At 39.1% G+C, this 3081-nt stretch overlaps 1 pseudogene; it reads right to left on the bottom strand.

The window, feature by feature from the left end:
- Positions 1-1453: 1453 nt before the first annotated feature.
- LOC107261208 lies at positions 1454-2787 on the bottom strand (annotated as a pseudogene).
- Between the last annotated feature and the right edge of the window lie 294 nt (positions 2788-3081).

Below are 3081 nucleotides of genomic sequence, written 5' to 3'. Positions count from 1 at the left end.
ACGAACATGGAATGAAATAGTAAGTCGATAACACCCTTTAATGGCCAACTAATCTTACTGCTTCCTTCCCCTAACTCAGTCATATGCATGTAGCTTCTCACTTTAGTTATGTAAAAGAAAACAAATTGAGTATCTCATGTGTTTAAAAAGGTAGCAGCATCATCACTCAACCTATTATTCGTTCACGCGCGTCGACACTTTTGTAGTCTTCCTCTTTAGACTTGCCTCTCGTCTTTCTCCACTTATTTTGGGGTGGCACAAACACGGGGGTCATGAGTTCCTTGTAATAGGGTAGGCTTGGTTAGAATAGGGTAAGACAATGTTATTTGGGGATGTGGTGCTCAAATCCTAATAAAATAACTATTTCCAAATGTTAGGTTCATTCTCCAACCTTCTTTTTTTTTCTTTTCCTTTTTCTTATCAGGAAATTATGTGCTTCTTTCCCGAATTTTTCACTTCTTTTTTTTCTTGTTTATTTTTTATATCGGGAAATTATGTGCTTCTTGCCCAAACTTTTCACTTCTTTTTTTTTTTTTGAAAATAAACTAACACTTTATTTGAGTAACAAAATTTGCAACTTTTCTTTCGTATCACAATCTCTATATTGACATATAAAGCATACATTGTAGTAGCATACTCTGAAAAATCCAAACAAAACCTACAAAAGGGCTCTAAGGCATGTGATGTAAGGCATCAAGAAATTGGATCGAAGCTCAACATGGTTCAACCTAGAGGGGAATGTAAAAAAAAAGAAAAAAAAAGAGTGAATAAGCCTAATCCTAAAATTTGAGGCTCTAACTACCTAAAGGAATCTTCAGTCATCCCCCCACATACGTGTCACAAAGTCTCGAATAGAACCAAGGCAAGTCCAAGAATCATACTACATAAGAGGAAAATATCTAATCACACATAAAAACAGAGACTGATTCAGATGTCTCACTCTATATGGCTCAAATTCCTTACAAGTTACTCAAGATACATGCATTAGTCGATTCAGGGCCCAAAAAATAATTCTAGCCGTAACCCATTGCCAAGAAAGGATTTGCACATCATTACTGAATTATTCAATCCAGTGTCAATCGGCTCATGATAAGAACTATAGAAAAAAAAAATTCTTTTGAGATTACTTGCTTCATAAATTGGCTTGGAATGACAAAAAAAAAATTCTCTTTTTTTTTCCATTTATTTTTTCGCAACACTAAAAAAAAGAAAACTAATACATACATTAATACCCTCCCCCACACTTGAATGTTGCAGTGTCCATAGTGCAAAAGCAAAATATAAACATAAGTAAAAGGGCAGAGGTATTTACAAAATCTTATTGAAGAGGAGGCGGAGGGTTCGAAAAACCTTGTGACTTCATCCAAGTATTTAGATTCTCTAGAACTGTAATCATGGATGAAAAGCTTTCCTTGAGTTCCTTTAGCTCGTCCTTGATCTCATCAATTAAATTTTAGAGCTTTTCAAGGGCTCTCTCGATCGGCGTAGAGGAGGAACTAGCACCCTTAGAAGTACTAAGTGTGATTGGTGCCTTAGGAAGAATAGGTGGTGGTAAACGCTCAATGACCTCTATCTTAGCCCTGTCAACTTCGATGCCCCTATGAGAAATAACATGACGCAGAACGACACCCTCAAAAGCCGTAGTACTCTCCTTAGACTCCCTTGGTTTCAACACTTCCTTGATAAGCTCATCAACTGTTAGCGCTCGTGTCTTCTCCAAGAGCCTCTTGTACTCTCTTGTTTCCCAATCCTCTTCATCTGCACCCCCCACTAAGATCGTCTGTAATAAATCATCGAGTTGTAAATCCGCGGCCTTAACTTCCACTATTTCATCTAGAGCATCCACCCTATAGATTGTTTCCTCCTTAGAAGGAGAACCTATATAACTTGTGAGGGAATACTCCACCTTCTCATCACCCACTTCAAAGGTGATTTTCCCATTCTTCATATCAATAGTGGCCCCACCAGTGGCCAAGAAGGGTCTTCCTAGAATGATAGGGACTTGCGCATCTTCTTCCATCTCCATAACCACAAAATCACAAAGGACGAAGAATTTCCCAACTCTAAGTGGCACATCCTTAAGAATACCCAAAGGAAATTTCCCTGATCTGTCTGCCAACTGTAGGGAGATGCGCGTGGGTTTTAATTCACCCATCTGAAGTTTCTTACAAATTGATAGGGGCATAAGACTTACACTTGCCCCTAGATCACATAAAGCCTTATTTATTTCGATGTCACCTAGCTTGACTGGAGTGGAATAGCTCCCTGGATCTCCTAGTTTCTTTGGAAGCTTGTTTGCAATATAGCACTGCATTCAGTTGTCAGTGAGACCGTTGCATTCTCTTCCATTTTCCTCTTGTTAGAGAGCATGTCCTTTAGGAATTTAGCATAGGAGGGCATCTCTGAGATTGCATCCAAGAATGGGATGTTGATCTGCAACTTCTTTAGAATGTCTAGGAATTTCCCATACTTCTTTTCTAGCTTTGCCTGTGCTAATCGTTGTAGGAAAGGTATAGGTGGCTTGTAAGGTTTAATGACAATGGGCTCCTTCTTCTCTTCAATTTTATCTTTTTCTATCAGCTACTCAGCTTCAACCATCGCTTCCTCTACTGCAACTACTTTCTTTTGAACTACCTTCTGTGGAAGGTCTTCTAGCTCTCTACCAGTCCTCAAAGTTACAGCATTAATTTGACTCTTAGGTGGTTGCTCGGTGTTATTAGGAAAGTGACCCGAAACCTTTGAAGATTGACCCACTTGTTGAGCAAGTCGGCATATCTGGTTCTCCATGAGTTTGGTTTGAGCTTGAATCTATTGAACTGTAGCAGTAAGGAGACTATTCTATTTCAATTGCTCTTCCCAATACTTGTCTTGTTTAGCTTGTGAGACTGCAAGAGTTTCAACCAAAGCTTCTAGATTGGACTTGGGTTGTGGTTGTGGTTGTGGTAGGGGAGGCTATTGATTGTAGTTTTGATGATTGAATGGTGGTCTATTTTGAAAACCTGGAGGATGATTGAAGTTGTTGCGAGGTGGTGGCAACTGATTTTGAGTGTTCTTGTAAGAGAACGCTGGGTTTTGTTTCCA

Source organism: Ricinus communis, chromosome 1 (assembly GCF_019578655.1).
Source record: "Ricinus communis isolate WT05 ecotype wild-type chromosome 1, ASM1957865v1, whole genome shotgun sequence".
In the NCBI taxonomy this organism is placed as follows: Eukaryota; Viridiplantae; Streptophyta; class Magnoliopsida; order Malpighiales; family Euphorbiaceae; genus Ricinus; species Ricinus communis.
The sequence above is the reverse complement of the archived record's forward strand: the minus strand, read 5'-3'. Positions and strand labels throughout refer to the sequence as shown.